The sequence below is a fragment of the Leucopleurus acutus genome (assembly GCF_964270905.1).
Source record: "Leucopleurus acutus genome assembly, chromosome: 5".
Lineage (NCBI taxonomy): Eukaryota > Metazoa > Chordata > Mammalia > Artiodactyla > Delphinidae > Leucopleurus > Leucopleurus acutus.
Window position 1 is genome coordinate 126,678,592 of NC_139147.1, and position 21,361 is coordinate 126,699,952.

Sequence of the window (21,361 nt, forward strand, 5' to 3'; positions counted from 1 at the left end):
TACTGAAATTTTTAAAATGACCATGGAAACTGCTGAAAAACAGAAGCCAATGGCAAGATGTTGAAGATATAACCACCTAGGAAAGTGGTGGAAGGTGGAAATGGGAAGGGACGGCATACGTAGTCCAGGAAGAAAGACTAGCTTTGGAGAGAAGGGGGGAATGGGTTAATTTGCTGAGAATTTGAGAGGTCATGAACAGGGTGTGGTTACAGATATTTTAATGCGGAGAGAATATCAAACCAGAATTGGAATTCCATAGCTTTTATCCCTGGAAACTAGATGATTTTATCTATTAGTATGGATTGGGACTGGCACCTTAACAAGGAAAGCTTCAATAGTCCTTGGGGAGAATACGATAGGAAGTCAACCAAAGATGAGTGAAAAAAATTGTAAGTGGGAGTGCAGTCACAAATTCATACCAAGCAGGTAGAATTGTGACTTCCTCCAGTGAAAACCCACACACCTGTGACCCTTGGGAGAGAAATCAGAAATACGGGTAATCTACTGGAGACTGGCCGTTAAGACTACTAAAAAAGAGTTGAGCGATTCTAAGGCAAGACAGAAATAGAGCTGGGTATAGTAACAGAGATTTAGTCATAAATGGGGCTGATGACCTGGGAGACTAAGGATTCACTTTTGTATTGAAAGTTGTGAGTGGGTGAAAGGTAGAAGCCACGGCCACAAAGAGGCGGGTGGAGAGTAGGGAAAGGCGACGTTCAGCGGCATATTTTGGTCATGATCTCACGTTAATCAGCTTTCCCTTTTGGCAGCTAAAAGGCTAGGATTTTCACGTCCATTTCACAGCTACTGAGAGTAGTCCTAGGCTGTGGAAGGTGAAATCTGATTCCAAAGCAGAGGCTATATTTTCCCAGTCTACCTACATTCTCTACTGACTAACTAGCCAATGCTGCCGCCTTATGCAAAGCCGGCACCACGGAGAGGATCTGCTTTACAGACGCAGGGACGACGCCAATCGGCCTGCGGCGAGCAGTGTTGGGTCTAGATCGGCGGCGAGGGAGGTCCCAAACAGTTCTCGAAACCTTTACACCCGCGCCGGGGGAAGCGGCTCGTCAACAGTCAACAATAAATCGCTAGTACAATGCTAAACTCTGAGGCTCTCATCAAACCCAAGAGAGGCGGGAGCAGAGTTTTGTGCCGCCACCCCCTCGCGTTTCCGCAGAGCTCGTCCCGGGCGGGGAATGGGCGTAGCAGGAGCCAGGCGGGGCTGCGGGGAAGCGCCAGTCCCGCGACCCGGGGAGGGGCCTCGGTGGAGGGGCCGGGGCGGGTTTCCCTCCCAGGTCTCGGAAAAGCTCCAAAAATGGCGGGCAGCAGCTTAGCTAGCGGGGCGCGCAAGCGCCGCCGCGGCCATCCTTCCGCCCGCCTCGGGCCGCCGCGAACAGTCCACAGGGCCCTCACGGAGAGGTATCCGCCGCTCGCGATTGGCTGAGCTGGGCCAGCGCTCCGTGCGGGGGCCGGGCCGCCACGCAGCGGCCACGTTTCCCGCCCCGCTGGCGCGCGTGCGCGTAATCCCTACAGGAAAGCGTTTGCGCGCGTCCCCGCCGCGGCCGCCAGCTCGCGCCTCAGCTCCCTCCCCTTTCCGGGCAGGTCCGTCCCGTCAGCGAGGCAGTAAGCACGGCGGCCAGCAGAGGGCGGTCCGGACCCAAGTCTGCAGCGGCGCCATTGGCGTGTGGAAAATGCCACCAGATGGCGGGTTAGGATTGCAGCTCCGTTGAAGGCGCGGCCCCCGCTCCCGAACCCCCGGCGACCACCCCGTAACAACCCCCCCACATCGGGAATAACACACCGGAGACTTTTGGGGGGAAACTAGGTCGACGGCCGGCTGCGCCCGGATGGGCAGCTGAGGTGAGTGCGGGCGGCGGCGACGGCAGCGGGGGGCGGGAAAGAGGGGGAATGCGGCGGCAGCGGCGCGGGGGCTGGAAGCGCCGATCCAAGATGGAGGCCGGGAGAGAGCGAGAGAGCGCGAGCGGGGAGCGGGCGGGCCGGGCGCGGGCCCCGCGCGGGGGAGGGAGGCCGCGCGGGCCTGTGCGGGGCGCGGCGGTCGCCGGCCGTCCGGGAGCCGGGCGGAACGACTGTGGGCGCGGCGGGCGCCCCGGAGCCCTGGTCGCTCCGCACCCCTCTCGCGGGCCCCGAAAATTGTGCCCCCGCCCGTTCAGGCACTACGGCGACAGGCGCGGAAGCCTTTGTGGCGCGCTCGGGCCCGCCGCCAAGCCCGCCCTCCGCCCCCCCGCCTGGACTCTCGGGACTCGCCCGCGCCCGGCGGGGCCGGGCCGAGGCGGGCTGGTGCGAATGCCGCCCGCCGCCCTGCGTTTCTGCGGTGTTTTAGCGGCAGTGGCGGCGTCACATGACAACAAGCTTGCCTCGGCGGAGGGGCCGGGGGGTCGCTCGGCGTGGCGGCCGGCCCAGGCCTCTTCTCGGTGGGGTGGAGTGGGGGGCTGGCGCTTGGGGTAGAGGGGACGTCGAAGCCGGGCTTCCCCGCTATCTGCCCTCCCCGCCCCCGACGGAGGCCTCCTTGTGAAACGTGTCCAGGCCGGAGCACTGCCCCGCTAGTTTGCCAGCCCCCCAGGAGACGAGGCCAATAAAAGTTGTTTTCCCTCCTTTCTCGGGGTGGTGGTGGTGGTGGTGAAGAGCTGGGAAACTGGAGTGCCTGGAGTTGGACCTGGGCCTCGATTGGAGAGTCCAAACGGGGTGCTTCTTGTGTGCTGTAGGGACTAAGAAATTTTCAGGTTTTAGGATTGTCACGTCACCCCTTCCACCAACATTTGAAATTTTATCGATTTTCTTCACATTGCAGAGAATCGTGCCCCGGGCGTATAAATCATGGGATGGTTTTGGACGCTTATAGACTCAAAACGATGCTGTTTGTATGTGACGACAGCGAATTATTTGCTGTTAAAGTCGATGTTAAGATGATGAATATATAGTTTATTCCTTCTCGTGGTTGTGACTAGAAAGGACTTTATTTTGCATCTCTTAGCAAACATAGTGTTTAGGAAAGTATTTGACTAGGCATGAAGAAAGTTGTGTGATTTGTAACTTACGTGGAATTTGACTACACCTTTTAGATTTTCCTGTATCTTTTTAAGAAAATTACAAATTCTGATGGTGAAGCACTTAGGAAAATACATATAACAGTGAAAATAAAAACAGCCTGTGTATTGTATGATATATTGTACCACGTTCTCATATTTATAACGTACGAAATGTCCAGGCTAAACAAATTTGCCCAAGGGGGGAAATAGTGAAAGATTCGGAAAGATTGTTTACTTGCTTTGGATTTTTGAGAATAGTTATAACACAATTTGTTTGCTATCTAAATAAAGTACTAGAAAACCGACAAGCGTTTTGCTAAAGTTTTTTCATTACATTTCAAAATGTACATTGTTTTTTCAAATGGTCTACCCATGGTCATTTTTACAACCAAACTACTTTTGATTGGAAATTTTTCAGTATCCACTTTAGTTTTGACATTCTGACAAAGCCAAGGGGTATTTAAGTAGATTTGAAATACGGGAAATTATGTTACTAGGAACGCTTCCCTTGAAGACAGTATGCAGGTACTGTTGATTTGAATGGCTCTTTTAAAGCCTTAAGGGGGCTGTGGTAGGGGAGAAGAGCGCCCTGGACTGAAGTTACTTGAAACATACCCTAGGTTTGTGATCTTTGGGGTGTCACTCTTCCAGCCTTTCTTTCCTCATCACTAAAATGAAGGTAATAAATTATATGGTAGTTGTATAACAAGCTGTGTGTGGAAAAGCCCTTCTTAATCATTAAAACTGTAAAAATTTATGTAATTTTATAGTTTTAATCTTTTTCCTTGATTCTGGATCTGTATATCTTCATAATCAGTGCTGTGAGGAGATACAGTGCACTCTGGAGAAAAAGATGTCTCTTCCCCCTTTTTATCCTTTTCTGCTTTGTCCTATGTTGATGGAGTGTATTAGTTTTCTTTTTATGTATAGCGAAGTACCACAAATTTACTAGCTTAAACAACACCCATTTATTAGCTCACTGTTTCTGTAGGTGAGAAATCTGGGTACTTTGGGCTCTCTTTTCATCATCTCACCAGGCTAAAATCGAGGTGTTAGCTGTGGCTGCAGTTCTCATCTGAGGCTCATGACCTTCTTCCATGCTCACTACTTGTTGGCAGAATTTCCTTGTGGCTGTATGACTGATGTTGCCATCTTCTTTCTAGCTGTTGGCCAAGGACCTTTCTCAGTTCCTTACCACATGTTCACGTAGGCATTTCACATCATGGCTGTTTGCTTTCATCCAGGCAAGCAGAAGTCAGTTGCTCTGGCTTCCTCTGTCTCTGTCCTTTGGACTCCCTTTTAAGACCCCTTTTTAAAGCTGATCTGATTTGGTCAGACCCACTCAGGAAGATCTCCTTTTTGGTGAACTCAACTGATTAGGGAACTTAAATACATATGCAAAAATCTATTTGCCATGTAACAATGCCAGGAGTGATGTTCCATTATATTTACAAGTCTCTCCCACACTCAAGGGGAGGGTTATATACTAAGGTGTGGGTCATTGTGGGTTGTTAGAATTTTGCGTGCCATGGGGAAAGAAGTATCTTTACAGTTGCTTCTTTAGAATCTGGATGTACAAGAAGAGCACATAGGCAGAGCAGTGTAACCCCACCTGGTGAGTTTACTCATACTGGTTTTGTCTTCATGCTTTTTCCGTTCTGTATTTCATGGTACCTCAGTTGAAGTGCGTCCCTCTATAAAAGCATTTTATTGCATTTAGAGGAAATTAAAAATAAAAGTTAAAAAGTTAAGTAAAAAGAAAAAAGGCAATAGAGATTATGTAATTCTCATTACTGCTTGATACCTATTGTTTTCTCATTTTAGGGATGAGATTGAATCTCAGAGAAGTTAAGAAATTTAAATGCCTAAGATCACACTCTTATTAAGTGACAGGTAGATTCATAAACTCATTACACCAGACATTTGCTGTGTGTGATTGGTCCAGCAACTTTTGAAGAAGGGATTATGAAAAAGAATAGTTATTTAAAATAGAGTAGGGATATTATTGGTGGACAAAGAGGGTAGCAGAAATTGGTCATGGTATGCAGGAGGTTTAACAGTCCAAGAAGCAAAACACCTTCAAGAGGAGGCAATTAGGACAGTTTTAGTTAAGAATAACAAGATTTAGAGACTATAACCAGGAGTTAAAATTGTTCGGGAGGTACAGCTTAATTTCTTAATAGAGAGATGATATAGTAAGCGCTTGGAAAATCTTTGTTAGCTGAATTAAAATATGAATCTCTAGAATTTAGATGATTCTTGGTACTGTGACGCTCTGTAGGGAAAGGTAGGAAGCAGAGACCTAAGAGGATGCTCTTGCATAAGCCCAAGAAAGAGATGATTCTTGAGGTGGGAATTAGGATGTGTCTACAGAGAAGGATGGATCAGTTTTCTGTCATTTTGGTAGTCAAGAGGATGGGATCCCAACTTCCTATGTTTTAGTGCTGAGAGAAACCTTGTCTTATTGACAAATGTGATTCTTTTTAAGTGAGCTTTAAGTAGGTCATAGACCAGTTTGTTTTATAGAATCCTTTTTCTGTTTCACTCCTTATTTCTTCTTTCAGGTTTCTTCTCCCTCTTCTAATTCTTTAAGCCAGTTAGTGCTTAAAGGACATCTCAATCCTGCCTTCTTTATAAGATACATCCTTAGTACTATGGGCCTAAATGATGTACCAGTTAGTTGCCCAAATTTCTCTAAGGAGTTTTGCTGTAATTAAACAGCTCTAGAGATGGCTTTTAACTTGCTAGAAGCTCAAAGTTACAAAAACATTTTATGTTGTGACCCAGTACAAACACACAAACCATGGAAATAATGTCTAACCTTTATGTGGTACACGCTGATTTTTTAATTTTTTCTTTTTTTTAAATTAAGAATGCTGGTTGCAACTCACCTATGTGCTATCATGACTTACAGCAACCCACAGCCGAATTATAATCTCATTGGTAATTGGGAGAGTGCAAAGTAGAACCATAAGAAGAAATCATTTCACTTCTATCAGATTGGCAAACATTAAAAATTCTGATAATATCAAGTGTTAATGAGAATGTGGGGAAATTAGACTCCCACTTTTGGAGGGACATAGTCATTTTGCAAAAGAAAATGACTTGTAGTAAGTTGAAGAATACATGTACCATAAACCTAGCAATTATACTTATGTCTTTATATTTCTGATGAGAGATATTCTTGTATGTTGGGGTAGGTGAACAAAAATATTTGCAGTAGCCAAATTTAGCAACAAAGTGCTCATCATTCTACCACAGGTTTGAAAACACCAGTGGTGGTTTTCAAATGTTAATCTTGATGCCTAGGATAACCTCACTTGATCACAGTGTATTATCCTTTTTATGTTTAATATTTTGTTAGGGCTTGAGGATATTTCTTCATCAGGGATATTATTTTGTAGTTTTCTTTGGTTGTAATTTTTTTCAGGTTTCAGTATTAGGATTATGATGGCCTCATAAGATAAGCCGGGGAGGTGTTCCCTCTACTGACTGAAAGACTGTGCAATATTCCTTGACTGTTTGATAGAATTCATCAGTGATACCATTTGAACTTACATATTTTTTGTGTGTGGGGGAAGACTTTTGGTAAATTCAAATTCAATTTTTTACTAGACATAGAGTTATTCAGATTTTGTTTCATCTTATGTTAGTTTTGTTGTATTTTTAAAGGAATTTGTTGACATTAGTTGTTTATATGATTCCCTTGTTATCCTTTGACTGCGTGTAGGATTTGTAGTGATAGCTCTTTAATTTCTGGTGTTGTTAATGTGTTCTTTCTTTTTTTCTTGGCCAGTCTAATTCTTGGTTTATCTATTTGTATCTCTTTTCAAAAATAACATTGCTAATTTTCTCCATTTGTCTTTTCTCTCTCATTTGTTTCTGTTCTTTATAATTTTCTTTCCCCCATGTATTTTGCTTTTCTTTTTCTAGCTTCTTAAAGTGGTCATAGATTTCAGACATTTCTTGTTTTCTAATGTAAGCATTCAAAGCTATAGATTTTCCTCCAAGCACTGCAACATCCCACAGATTTTGATATTTTTATTATCTTTTAGTTTGAAATAGCTTCTGATTGCTTTGTGATTTCTTTGTTGACCCACGGATTATTTAAAAGCGTGTTGTTTAATTTTCATGTATTTGGGATTATTTTAGATATCTTGTTATTGATTTCCAACTTAATTTTATTTTGAGGTCTTGAGATATATTCTGTATGAATTTAATCTTTTTAAATGTACTGAACCTTGTTTTATGGTTCATCATATGGTTTATCTTGGTAAATGTACCTTTCACACTTGAAAGAATATTCTGCAGTTGTTGGATGTACTATTCTGTAAATATCAATTAGATTAAAGTGCTTTGGTAGCATTTTTCAAATCATTTATGTCTTGGGTTTTGTTTTATTTGTTTTGTTTTTTTTAGTCTAGTTCTATTCAGTTGCTGAGAGGGATATTAAAATATCCAACTATGACTGTGGAATTATCTGTTTCTCCCTTAATTCTGTTAATTTTTGCCTCATGTATTTTGAAGCTCTGTTATTAGGCACATACAATTTATGATTATTAGGTCTTTCTGATGAATTGGGCTTTATGAAATGTCCCTCTTTATCCCTGGTAATAGTCTTTGTCTTAAAATCTGCTTTTTCTGATATTAATATAGCCACTCCAGCTTTCTTGAGCTTACTGTTTCTGTAATGTATTTTCTTCCATCCATTTACTTAAAACCCTTTTTTCCTTTATATTTACAATGTGCCGCTTGAAGGCAGCATATAGTTGGGTTTTGCATTTTTTATCCTTTCTGACAGTGTGGAAGTGGAATCTATCAGTTATAATAAACATTGATTATGTGCTAATGCTTGTCAAGAACTGTGAAAGTTCTGAGATTTTACCCTACTTGCAGACTAAGTTAACCTGCTACAGTTTATTGGAGTCATGAGACTCCTTGGTCAGAGATGAAGAACAGTGCATTACAGCAAGAGCAGTAGCCACAGTTATTAGTGTCAGATCTTGGAGCCCCAGTTTGTACACTGTAGGGTGAAGATGTGACACTCGCACATGCATTGGGTTGTGTTAGAGGAGGGGAATCCCAAGCTTAGAGAAACTGGAATCTTTATAATGGGTTGTAAGCATACCTCTCCTTTTCTTGAGGGAGAGATGCTATTTCTTTTTTCCAAGATTCTACAAATATACTTGAAATGATTGGATCAAAGGCAGTTGGTGCCTCTGTTTTCCAGACAGGCAGAAAAACAAGAGACCCATGGAGAATTGTCTTTCAAAACTGCCCAGTGACTTTTCTCAATTTCCTCTATGTTATTAGCTTAGATTTTTCTTTTATTTCTTACATGGCCCCAACCTAGCTTTCTAGCTCTGTCTCTGTGCTGTACTTCCCTGTAGGTTTTATGCTCTTACCAATTTGATTACATAGTTATATTCCCCGCCCCCCCACCCCATGTCTTTGTTCTGGGGTATAATGTGTGTGTAAGAAACACTCATTGAGTGTTTACTGTATACCAGTAAATATTTTACAGTAACCCTGTGAGGAAATTGTTATTATTATGTTGCTGCTATCTGTTTTACAGGTTAGATTAAACTTATTTAATCTTAAATTAACTAAATTAAGTTTATTAGATTTGCTTAAACCTCTCAAGTTTGTGATGAGGGAGGGACACATTGTAGAGAAGTTTTTGGAGTATTCTATTTCTTGATGTTAGTAGTAGTTACATGGAGTGTTCACTTGATAATTCTTTAAACTGTTATCTAGATTTTATGTATTATGCTGTATAATTGATATAGCTCACAAAGAAAGGAAAAACAGAAAAAACAAACACTAAGCTGTAGAATCTGTGTAAAATCTTTCCCGATAACTTCAGCCAACAGTTATCACCGTCTTTGTATTTTCATTTACTGCAAATGCATTATTGCATTTATTGTTGGCACCATAAGATTTGGTAAGTGGTGGTGTTCATAAGGCACGGTATTTTGTAGACTAATTGTTGCAAGGCCAGACAACTAATAAATGAGAGAGCCAGGATTTAAATCCAGACTTACTTTCAGAACCCACACTCTAAATCTGTTAAAAGGGCATTTTTATCTCAGCCTTATTTATGCTTTTTGTAATCTTTTGAAGTTTATTTTACAGAGATTTGGTTTTCTTTTTCTATCATATAACAGTCATGAGGTCTTGAGTAGAACACTTAATTTCTAGAGGCCTCAGTTGTCTTATCTCTGTGATGGGAATCCAATTAAAATTTTTTCAGCAAATATTAATATGAGTGCTTACTCCATGACTAGTAGTGAGTATATAAAGTTGTTAAATACATAGACTTTGCCTTTAAACAACTTCTGTTTTATGGGGAGAGATTAAAAACCGAAACCAAACCCCAAAGCAACAAAACAAATAGGGATACTACCTGAAATGTTGTGAGGCTTTAGGTTCAGGATACTTTGGAAGCATAAAGTGCAGAGGTAAGAGGACAAGCCCGTCTCCTTGTCAGGTTCCCCCAAATGATAGATTATTTTTAATGGGTCAGGAAGAGTTGGAAGAGTTTTTCAGGGTAGTCCTTTTATTTTCTAATTGAGATAACAATACTTAAGTATTACCTTTTTAGGCTCTTTGACAAGATTTCTCTGCATAATTGTTGAGTTGGTTTAAAGGTTCAGGTAGAGGTTTGAGACACCACTGCTTGTCTCCTCAATCTTAGGCAGAAAAAAAGTTTTATACATAGTCAAGCATGAACATGACCTGATTGTCTCTTTTGAGGTCCCTTATTCCCTCTGTTATTCTAAAGGTCTGTCGATTCTCTTATATCATGTTATTATTTTTTCTTATCTCATTTAGAGTACTGAGAGGTAGGCTTTCTCTGTTCTCTAGTAGAGATAGTACAAGGTAGCATACGTGCAGAAATTCTTATGACAGAATGCAAGATACAAAAGCTAAAGAATGTCTTAAGCTGTGTTCTGCTTTATTTTTAAAGCCTAAATTAACTTTCAGGAAGAAAATGCGTTACTTACCTTCTACTGTTAGGGTTAGTTAAAAAGTTTGTATGTTCACAGATGAAGGAAGCATTATCACATGATTAAGGGCTAAGAAAGCCATTATATATTGTCCAAGAGAGTTCCTGACACCTGAGTTACACAGCCTATGTCAAATTCTAACTCATCTCCTTCCTAGGCATGTAAACTTGGGCAAATTCTTTAACCTCTCTAAATCTGTTTTCTCACCTGTATAATTGGAAGTAATAAAAGCATGTCTCGGGCTTCCCTGGTGGCACAGTGGTTGAGAGTCTGCCTGCCGATGGCAGGGCATGCGGGTTCGTGCCCTGGTCCGGGAAGATCCCACATGCCGCGGAGAGGCTGGGCCCGTGAGCCATGGCCGCTGAGCCTGCGCGTCCGGAGCCTGTGCTCCGCAACGGGAGAGGCCACAACGGTGAGAGGCCCGTGTACCGCAAAAAAAAAAAAAAAAAAGACAAAAAACCAAGCATGTCTCGTGGATTGCTGTGTCAGTTAAAAAGTTAACTCTTAACTCTTAGACTATGTTGCATTGTATATAAATCCAAAAGACATTCATCTTAAATTTAAAAGGCGAATAAAATTATAATCCAGATAAGTCATAAGATTACTTTCCAGAAGCAAAGAATTTTAATTAATTGGTTCTTATTAGCACATAAAGCTAGTTTAATAAACTATTAATGAGAGGGGTCAGAGGATGAGGTACTCAGGTTAATAGAGAAGTGAGAGTTATAGCCAGTTTTCTGCTTATTGTTAAACGTATTTTAAAAATCAGGCTCTTTCTTTAGAAAGTACTGTATCTTGGAAAGCCACTGTAATGCTTCCTTGGTAATTGAGAAAATTTGAAGACTGTATCAGGATTTTTATTTATGAATATTAGCTTTGCATGTATAATTTTGCAAGCAAAGAGACTTAGGAATGAATCTTTACCAAAAGCAAAACATAATCTTGAAAGTTACCTCTTTAAGTTCCTAGACAAAGTAAGATGGTTAGATGGCTGCTTTTCCTCTCATTAAAATGGGGTAGAGAGAACAAAACCTGGGTTAATCTGAGTTTTTAAAAAAGTTTTGGATATTTAATATTTTATTTTATAAATGCAAAGGGAGTGTGATATAGGAGAGAGAAAACTAGTATAGGGCCAGTGACTTGAGTTTTAATTACAGCTTTACCACTAACTAGCTGTGTGCCTTTGAGTCACTACTTCTCTGAGCCTCAGTTTCTTTGTTGTAAAATTAGTTTCCAAGATTCCTGTAAATTTTTTAGTCCATGTTGAAATAATCAGGAAATCAGTTCTGAATCAGGTAATGCAAAGTTTTTGATTTTAAAGACTTCAGTTTTGAAAAACCTAAGTGTGTTATCAGCAGGCCCTTTTGTCTCATCTTCCAGCAGGTTATTAGAATAATTCATGCTTTCCCCTAGCTGATTAGTGTACAGGCCAAATACGTTAATATTTAGATAGTATTTATGGTTTTTGGTTCCAGCTATGGGTGTGTGTTTGCTTCTTTATTTGGTGAGAAAGAGATAGATTAGCAAGTGTTTTCATATAATTTTAGTCATTGTGAGTCATTCAAACATTTATTGAACATCTACAGTGAGCCATACACTGTGGGTATAAAAACATTAAAGCACAGTTCTTGTCTTCCTGATGTACAGAGAAGGCGATTCAAGACTCAGAACTTAGGTGTGATATAACCTTCTCCAAAAATCCTTTCCAGACAGCCTTATTGCCCCTTCCTCCCATCGTCTCTCCCTTTCTCAAGTCCAGGATTGATCTAAGGGCTCTTCCTTTGTGTTTTAGTGGTAGACTGTGCCAGGGCTGCCATGACTGGTTAGGAATTGGTGGTGCTCTGCGTAAAGGTGCCACGGCCAAGGGGCTAGGTGGGGGCTGAAATCCAGGTTTCATTCTGCTTGACCAACTGTCCATTTGCTTTTTCAGCATTTTCTAATTCGCCTGCCCAAAGGAGGCCTTTTCCCTCAGTTCTTGCAAAACAGCCTGTATATGGTAGTAGATATTTAACCTGTGCATTAGTATACCATTAAGAATATTCTGTAGTGTGTTTTTTCTGGCAGATAAGTTTTATAGTAGGTAATAAATGCCTTGAGGTGGTTTGTTGAAGTGAGCAAATGCTTCCTGAAGGCAAATTCTTATATAAGTTTTGAAAGAAAAGTGAAAGTTAGCCAAGCAAGAATGGGATGATGGAGATGGGAATGGCATTCCAGGTGAATATACAGGGACAATGTAGTGATGTAGTCTAGAGCCCAGTGGTTCTTAAATTGTGCTCCCTGCGTCAGCAGTATTAACATTACCTGAGAACTTGTTAGAAATACAAGTTCTTGGTCCTCACCCCAGTCCAATTGAATCAGAAATTCTTGAGATAGAGACGAGCAATTTGTGTTTTAACAGTGATTCTAATGCAGGCTGAAGTTTGAGAGCCACTACTATAGCCCACTTCTTGAGGAAGCATTATTTGAGTGTGTGTGAAGAGCTTGGGGTTACCTATAGAGGAGTGATTAAAATTTAGGGCTGTAAGCAGTGGCCAGAGTGCCTAGTGTGCCAAACTATAGAGTTTGAACTTTGTCCTTAGGCTAGTGGCTGCACATTAGAATCACCTGGGAGCTTTAAAAATATACCAAAGAATGGGTGTGATCTACCCCAGACCAACTGACATCAAATCTCTGATTTTCTGATGCACAGAGGGTTCTGAAGTACATAACTGTCAGAACTTGGTTACTGATTTTAATAGTACACAGGTTTATTGAGAATGTGGCAAATACTATGTTGAGTAGCATGATAATAAACACAGCTATCTTATATAGGTATTACTCACATTTGACAGAGGAGGTAAAGTACCTTTTCCCAATATTACCTAGCTAGGAAGCAGTGGGTTTGAGTCCAGGTTTTTATAACTCTGAAGTCTAATCTCTTAAGCAACTTTTTTTTAAAACCTGGAGTTCATAAACTTAGATGGGAAAATAATATTTTCATTTTCCCTAACCTCTAAGTAAGATTTAGCATTTTCTTCAACTTTGAATGTAGGCAACAAATCACAGTTGTATGAGCAATGCTGTAACTTTGTTACCAATAGAAATGAGAAATATTTTCACATTAAATTACAGATGTTGCAGATCTGTATCTGCAGATACAGATATCTCAAAATATCTTTTATCCTAATCAGTGCTTTAAAATTGGGCTGTTAGACCCACCTCTAGATCTTTTATTTACTGTGTTAAAGAAGCACATACAATACTGTATCACAAGTTTTTTTTGATTTGTTGATAATTATATTTGAATATAATTAATAACAAATTCCTTTTCTAAGTATGGTAGCCTTGGCAGAGAGTGTTTAGTAGGGTAAGGTAGACAGGAAATAAAAAATTCATTTGTTTTGTTATCTTGTCGAATAGAGATCCTTAAAAAAGTCGCTCTTTCCTTCACCACTTCTCTTTTATTTGACTTGTTAAATAGATCAAAACCCAAGTTCTTCGTTACCTGTCAAAGTTATTAGATTAAAAACTACTTTGGGTTTAGAGTGCTTTTTTCCTAAGCACTTCTTAAAAAATTAGAGAAGATAAGCGTTATCTCATCAGGCATTCTAACTATCCTGTAGTCTGTTACAGTGCTGTTTAATAGAACTTTCTGCAGTGATGGAAATGTTTTGTATATGTGCTATCCAGTATGGCAGCTGTTAACCATAATGATGCAAAGAAACAAAATAACAATAACATTAATAGTTACAGTATTTCCTATATACTAGGCACTGTTTAAGCATTTTACATACATTAACTTAGGTGATCCTTACAACAACCCCATGAGGTGGGTAGTATTGTTAAGTCTTAGTTTACAGATGAGGAAACTGAGGCATGGAGAAGTTAAGTGATTTTCCAGAGTTCACATAGCTAGTAATTAGCAGAACTGGGATTCAGACCCTGGCAGTCTGGCTGCCTTTATGTTTCCTTTATAATATATTGCTTTACCACTTTCCTCAGGACCCCCCCCCGCCCCAAATGCATATACAGAATGCTGTCAGAAACAGTATATTAAAAAGGAATTTAAGATAAATCATTTTCTTCTAATTATTAGGTAAAAGTTGTGCAGTTTTCTATAAGTAGACTTGTATTTGTATTAGACGTATAGGTATTTTTAGTAACCAACACTGATATTGTTAAACAGTAATTTATATTTTTCCTGAATTTGATTTAAAGCTGGGTTCAGAAATTGAATATTCATATGGTTATTTTGTTTACTGAAGCTAATTGAAGTATAATTCTGAAGTCATTTTATGATAAATTGGCTTTGGTTAACGGATATTTTGCTTTCCTCAGTCAACATACATATATGAATGACTAGCCTGTGTTACACCTAGTATGGTATGTTATGTTCCTGGAGGCCTGGAAGGGGAGAGGCATCTCCTAGGTACAAAATTACATTCTTACTGTATTCGGGGCGAGCTGGTGGTAGAGTGATATTAAAAGGGGCAAGAGAACTGTCATTTTTCAGTTATCTGTATAGGTGTTGTGCTTGGTGCTTTACATACAAAGCCATCAGTTATTGAATACAGGTTGTTTATCACACCCATCCAAGTGCTTTAGATTCATTACATATGTCATTTAATCTGCACCCAGTGCTTCAGAGAACATGATGATGACAAAGATACTTTATGGATGAGGGCTTTGCTAGTCTCTTCCTTTCCCCTCCACTCTCCTCCCTCCACTTCAAGGGAATGATCATAAATATAGGTGGGAAATGAGAGGGGGGGTGGAGTTGAAGTTATTGATACCAACTTATCTAGTACTTAAGGTTCTCGAGTTAAAAATTTGTTCGTTTCATTTTGCCTAGATGCTGGAAATAAGGCAGACAAGGTATTTGTCCTCATGTGAGAGACAGTCAATAATCAGGTAAACAAAATAACTGTACACTGTGTTAAAAGCTGTAAAGGGAATAAGTGAGGTACTGTGATGGGTAATAGTGAGATGCATAAACAGAGTCAGGAAAGGCATCTTCGAGGATGTTAAATTTAAGCTGAGCTTGCACATAACCTGGCAAGAATGGTTCAGGCACAAGGAAGAGCAAAGGCAAAATCTCTATAGCAGAAATGGCTGTGGTATTTTAGGAACTGAAAGGTCGTTTTGGAGGGAGCATAATGCAGGAAGAATATAGTGGCTTCACCTGAGGTTAGAGGGGTAGGCCAGAATCTTGATTACATAGGATACGTTTGGGTGAGCAAGGCTCTAAGGAGCACAGATTTTATTATAAGTAAAATGAGAAACCATTGGAGAGTTTTAAGCAGAGAAATGTTTAAAAAACATCCCTCTAGCTCGGTGATTCTCAACTGTGGGTTATATTTTACTTCCAAGGGGACATTCGGCAATCTGCAGACATTTTCATTTGCCACAGCTGGGGGTGATGGTGTATGCTACTGGCATTAGTGGGTAGAGATCAGGGATATGGCTAAATATTCTGCAGTAGTACAGGATAGGCTCCCTCCAGCAAAGTATTTTTGGCCCAAAATGTCAAAGGTGCCAAGGTTGCGACACCTCTAGCTGAGGTGTGAATGTTGGATTGTGCTGGGGGTGGAATGGAAGAGGGGAGGGTTAGGTCGTTGCAGTGTTCAGGTGATGGTGCCTGGGCTATGGTTGCAATAGAGGTAATAATGAGAAGTGTTGTGATCCTTTATGTGTTTTGGAAATGACAACTCAAGAATGATCTCCAGGTTTCTAACTTTAATAACTGAGTGAATGGTGGTGCTATCCTAAGATGGCAAAGAGCAAGAATGAAGGGTTCTAATTTCTAAAATCTTAATTTCATGGAACCTGAGTTGCCGTTAAGAGACGACACAGCACTATTTTATGTACAATAAGAAGGAACATGCTGTATGCCTGTGCAGTCTATAATTGGTCATACCAGCCACTCATTGTTTTGAAATCTTTTATCCGCAGAGACTTGACAGTTTCTTCTGTCTTCATTTGCATTGCTTGGCATGTGATAGGCTATCCTTTGGCATGTATCTCAGTAACAAAGCATAATACAGCTTCATCTACTTGTGGCTGTTCTCATATCCCATAAATCACTTTATCGTTGCTTTGCGAGAAAACATGGAATTGGGATTATTACTAGCAATAATGAAATTTGATTTGCTGATCTCAATTTTTGTACCTTTGTACACAGTAACTTTTCAGTGTCAAGACATTTTAAAGGTAGTTAAACTCAACATGCATGAAACTAACAATGCAGATAACACAGTTTATGACAAGGTTATGTATGGACAATGACAGCTAAGTTTAATTACTGTCCAGCACAATTATAAAATGCGATAGATTGTGAGATGCATCTTTACCTCAGAAATAGGGGAAAATGTATATATTAGAGTGGGTAAAATACAGTAGATGGTGAGAAGCATCCCATACCAGCCCATTAAACGTATGATATGGATTGATAGCACTACTGATGGTCCTAGTGTTAATAGTATAAATGGTTTCTGTGTATGGAAGCTCACCTTTTAAAGATCACTGGCAGGTGAAAATTTGCATTTGCAACGAGCTGTTTAGACAGTGGTAGAATTTGTTGAAAGAATGGATACAGAGGGTGACAAGTAAGAAATAGTTCTTAGGCAATATTGTAGAAGCTAAGTGATGAAATTAAAGCAATGAAACTCCATGTGTTTGTGTGTTTTGAGGCTGTATGCCAGTACTAGCAGCACAGTTTTACCGAGTAGAGGTATAGGCAAATACGTCTTAATTTTGGCTAGAGAACCTAGCTGCCGTTCTTTTCACATTGCACTGTAATTTCTAGTTTAACTTACATAAGCTTTGGAAAACAGTTTGCTAAGTTTTGCTGCATCATATTAAGAGAACAGTAACCATCACCTAAAACAGATACTGAAAGTTTATTAACCAAAACAAAGTTCCTGTGTGTATAAATGATGTGTGCATATGTATGTTAGTAATGTTTCTTTGACATGCAAAAACCAAATCTCTTACTACCACCATGAAAACAGCTGTGGATCTTTAGTCCAAACTGTAGCCAGGCATCTCAGAAACATCAGGTATTCCTGTGAGGTGTGATAGTGATTCCCCCCCAACCCCCAGCTAATAACCATATTGGTTAAGTTGCAAATACCCTACTATGACTTTATCTTACTTGTTTGGCACTTAATTAAATACTGTTTGTATTGTGATAAACTGTGATAATTCACATGTGGGTTTCTTTTCTATACTATGAAGTGTCTTCAGGGTAGGAACATGTTCCATAGCAGCAGAGCAAGCACATTGCTGGGCAAAATAATAGACACTCAATAAATGATACTTAAATTCAACCAAATTAAATAATTTAGATTCATATCATATACTAAGCTTGATTGTTATACTTTAAACCTTTTTATTAGAGATTATTTCATTACAGCTTCAGATGTGCTGAAAACATCATTCTTTGCTGAGATTAATGCCTTTACTATGCTGTTTGTTCCTAAATCTTTCCAGCCACCTTTTTCCTGTTGACTTTGTTACTCCATTCACTCATTACATATTGTTACTGACCAGTTTTACTTTAAGGTCAAGCTAGACAGAGCTTGGAAATAGAAAATAATTCTTTTGTCATATGACCTCACTTTAAACAGATAAACACACACTATTAAAGGGTGGTATACTGATGTATGGGGTGAGCAATTTGCTTACAGTAAGATTTTTGGTAAAGGTTCATTGATTCACTAAGAAATTTGGAAACTTCCTTAGTTAAATCAAAATATCATTGGAAAAAAAATCTTTGGATTTACATAGAAATGTTGAGGAACGTATAAATTTGCAATTATAATACTTTAAGCATTTGACCTTTTCCATTTGGAACCTTTCTAGTTCCTCTAAAAAAGGAAATTTGAATTGTTAGGCAGGAGCATTCCATTTTCTAAACTAATAAGAAAAAATGGTACTTTGCTGTAAAAGACCTATTCATGAATTTCTGCATATGTTCAATTTTTTGATTTCTTTTTGAACATAGACATTGACAGTTTCTTTTCAATCTTATAGAGCCTTCTAGTCCTTTGACACCTCTTCCCCTTCCTGCCTTAATTTTCTTAAGTAGCTTGGAACCTTATGTAACTTTTGGAATATGCTGAGCTGCTTTGCACTTTTGTCTCTTCATTGCATCTGTCTAACCCATACTCAACCACAGATCAGTTAATCTTTTTCATTTCTGTGTACCTGGCTCTGACCTGCTGAGCACATCTGGAGAAAACCTTAACTTTGCAGACTGGAGCCACTAAATATCCATGCTCACCAATCTTAATTGGACCCTCAACATTACCCAGTAATTCTTCTTTTTTCCTAGTTAGTTCTTCTTCATTCCTCATAGCAGTTATTTAAAAATTTCTACTCTCTTGTAGCCCCCTTAACCACTTACCCTCTCTTTCTCAGTAGACGACTTTATCTATTCATTGATAAACTTGGATTTAATTACTATTTTATTTTTGGAAGATGTTGAAATGATTGAAACGAGGCTAGGATAGAGATTACTCTGACATTTGCTATGCCCAACCCTTGAAGGCATACAGCAAACTAAGAAATTTTAGAACAAAATTTGAAATACATATCTGTAATAATTTTGGTTGAATCTACTGTGGGCTAATTTTAGTATAAAATCACTTTTCCAGTTATACTTACATTCTTGGAGTAGTCTTATGTTTTGAAATTTAAGATTAAAAGACATTCTTCTGTGTTGTGTTAAAGGTTCCAAATAAATATGCCAGCTTTTAAAATTGCCATATAACATGTTAATACATAAAGTACACTGCTTGTAAGTTTGATGAATTTTTACCACGTAACTACCTCCAAGATCAAAATCTAAAACATTTCTAACACCCCCAAAAGGTTCTCCTCAGGTATTTCTCCCTCCCCTCCCCCAACCTATTCCAGCTTTTGTAAGCCATCAGTTACTTGTACTTTGGCTTCTTTTGCTCAACGTGATGTTTGTGGGGTTCATCCGTATTGTGGCATATACCCACAGTTCCTTTTTTATTGCTATGTAGTATTCTATGAATATACCAAAACGTATATCCTTTTTTTTTTGTGCATGGACAATTGGGTTCTTTTCAGTTTGGGGCTATTATGATAAAGCTACTGTGAACAATCTTGTACAAGTCTCTTGGTGAACATATGCCCTTACTTCTTTGGATACATATACTAGAGTGGAATTGCTGGGTCATAGTATACTTCTCAGTACCTCTTTTGTAATGGAACCAAATCACTAACTTCACCCCCGTCTATCTATAAGTGATTTCATTTCTTTTGGTAAAGAATACAAAAAGAGGGCTTCCCTGGTGACGCAGTGGTTGAGAGTCTGCCTGCTAGTGCGGGAGACACAGGTTCAAGCCCCGGTCTGGGAGGATCCCACATGCTGCGGAGCAACTAGGCCCGTGAGCCACAACTACTGAGCCTGCGCGTCTGGAGCCTGTGCTCTGCAACAAAAGAGGCCATGCACACTGCGATGAAGAGTGGCCCCCGCTTGCCACAACTGGAGGAAGCCCTCGCACAGAAACGAGGACTCAACACAGCAAAAATAAATAAAATAAATTAATAAACTCCTACCCCCAACATCTTCTAAAAAAAAAAAAGAATACAAAAAGAGCATTAGGTTTTCTAACAAGATTCTAATAGAAGGCACTTCCTTGTTTTTATTAACATATAAAATTAAAATTCTTCATTTGGATCCAAATGGAACTGTTTCTGTCAGTACTTGCTTCAATATTGTTTATAAGTCTTTAATTTATTTAATTTATTTATTTTTGGCTGCTTGGGTCTTCATTGCTGCACGCGGGCTTTCTCTAGTTGTAGTGAGTGGGGGCTACTTCTCGTTGTGCTATGCGTGCTTCTCATTGCAGTGGCTTCTCTTTCTGCAGAGCATGGGCTCTTGGTGCGCAGGCTTCCGTGGTTGTGGCACATGGGTTCAGTAGTTGTGGCTCGTGGGCTCTAGAGTGCAGGCTCAGTAGTTGTGGCACATGGGCTTAGTTGTTCCACGGCATGTGAGATCTTCCTGGACCAGGGCTCGAACCCATGTCCCCTGCATTGGCAGGCAGATTCTTAACCACTGCACCATCAGGGAAGTCCTTGTTTATAAGCCTTTGTTTATAAATTTCATTCCTTTATTCAAATTTGAGCATTTCTCTCTACTATAGTTTATCTTGATCTCTGTAAGATTATGTATCTTATTTATTAAAGGATTTCTGACTGTTTTTAAGACTGCAGAAAATAATCATTGATTTTTCTGGTAGAAGCACAGGCTTTCTTGGTTTTATTGGGTTGGCGCTTTAGACACTTGCAGTGTCTAAAGTGGAAGGAACAACTGGATTTGGAGACTGGGGACCTGGATTCTAATCCAGGTTAGTCTGTTTATTAGCAGCATGTTTTTTTGTGAATAACTTTTTAACTCATGGACTTACTAGTATTGGGAATAAGCATGTATGTCCTGGTCATCTCAGAGGATGCTGGATTAGTAAATGGGCTACTGTAATAGTGCTCTATAAACTATGAAATATGAATATAAGCAGTTGTCTTTTGGGGGGGGGACATTTTGTATGTTTGCAGATTTCTGAGCAGCATTCATCTAGTTTGTAAAACAAACAAAATACAAATTGCAGTTTTCAGAGGCATGCAGCAGGGCAGAAGAGTGTCTCTAGGGAAGGCTGACTGCCTGATGAGTCAGTGCTTAAGTGTGGCAGGAACTGATGAACTATGTAGCAGACTCTGGTTCTCAGAATTGATATGTTTAGAAGTTCAATTTATTATTTAAATGTAGGAGTGATTTAGGTTGCAGGTGAAGTCTGAGGTATGAATCAGGGTGTCAGGTTATTGATACACATTGAGAAATGTAATTTTCAAATGAAATGGACTGTCCATGCTCATCAGTCATTTCGTTTTCCTCCTGTCGGAAGACCTATATCAGACACAGATTATAATCTGAAGATTGACCAGTAAACCTGGAATTAACCCAAAGTGAGTTGGATCATCTTAGTTGTCAGTATTATTGAGCTGTGATAGCCTGATATATATGTCTGAACTACAGCAGATCCGGGTCAGAACACTATCCAGAGACAGTGTTGGAGACAAACTGTGAGATTTAATTTGTTTCAACACTCTTCACTCTTCAGTTAATTTGGTTTCAGCTTTCATATAGTTATGGACAAGAGCTAGGTCCTGATTCCCATGCCACCTTGTTTGTATTTTATGTATTTACTTTTTCATTCTACAGATGATTTATCTCTTGATGTTTGATTCTCTAATTTAATTCTCACAGTGACTTTACCTCAGTTTTAAAGGAGC

The 21,361-nt window shown here is 39.8% G+C and overlaps 1 protein-coding gene across 2 annotated transcripts in view; it reads left to right on the forward strand.

Moving 5' to 3' along the window:
* Positions 1-1,697: 1,697 nt before the first annotated feature.
* STAG1 (STAG1 cohesin complex component) overlaps positions 1,698-21,361 on the forward strand; it is a gene marked incomplete at its 3' end in the record, with an annotated part of 425,107 nt that continues 405,443 nt past the window's right edge. For both annotated transcript variants that reach the window (XM_082840023.1, XM_082840022.1), the window contains exon 1: positions 1,698-1,863. The remainder of the gene's footprint in view (positions 1,864-21,361) is intronic.